Raw genomic sequence first — 1125 nt, forward strand, 5'->3', positions numbered from 1 at the left:
AATAGAAAGTCAAGAGAGAACTTAATTTATGTAATGAATTTCTTCAAAGATTCATAAATTGATAATGCTGACTGCTCCTGAATTCAGTGTGGTGAATGTGGAGCTAAAAAGAAGATTTGGTTAAACAATCTATTTAAGAAGAGACTGGACAATCTTATTTCTCCTGTGACTGTTCTTAGGAAACCTGGCAGAAGCCTACAGCTTTGTTTTCTGGTAAAGACAAAAGAAACATTGAAATAATGTAATAAAGGCCTAAATGTAAGGCAGGGAGCGAATCTCTATCATACAGTAAATGAGAGGAATAAATGAACGTTTATAACAAACGATGTTCACACTGCTCCGACAACAGGGTGTCTGCATTTGAATTCACAAACAAATTCTTTGGATGAAACCGACCTTTCCAAAATAATTCCTCAGTGATGAGAAAGGATATAAGACATGCAACAACAGAGCATGCACTGTAACATCATGGTAGAATCTTTGTGCCTCTGCAATATGCCTTCCCAATGGCTCCATCATGCAGCACTGGCACTCACAGGAGCGATGAAACAGAGTAACTTTGAATTGAAATCGGCAACTTTAGTGTTCTACCATGTGTTATATCCTGCTAGTTGTATGCTCCTTAAGAACATGACCAACTCCCATTCCCAGGAGGGGCCAGATATTTTACTCATCAATTATAGATTCTTCATTGATTGCATGTTCTTTAATAAACACTGAATTTAACTAGGCAAAGCTCATTGGATTGGTATGTAATTCCAGTAGAATCCTTATTGTCTTGTGTTTTGTAGAATACATACTTACACAGTTCTTGAGTTAATGTTCCAGGAAGGCTCAACTAATGACTAAATCTTTCATCATTCCTAATATTAGAGAAATATTAGACCAACCACCAGACCTCTCATTTAATATACGAACTATGGAAACCTCTGTCCATCTCATCATCATCCGAGGGATGTTTCAAATACATACCTATACTTCTGGGAACATCCTAATAATGTCAGGTAAAAGTCTTCAAAGTACCAGTAATCTGTATTTCAGAGAAAGCATCCTAACTAAATCAGTGTCTATGGAATACAAAGTCTAACCACATGCATAAGGCTCCCAATCAGCTTTTGAATGATC

This window comes from Otolemur garnettii, unplaced genomic scaffold (genome assembly GCF_000181295.1).
Source record: "Otolemur garnettii isolate 467f Iridium unplaced genomic scaffold, OtoGar3 scaffold00040, whole genome shotgun sequence".
In the NCBI taxonomy this organism is placed as follows: domain Eukaryota; kingdom Metazoa; phylum Chordata; class Mammalia; order Primates; family Galagidae; genus Otolemur; species Otolemur garnettii.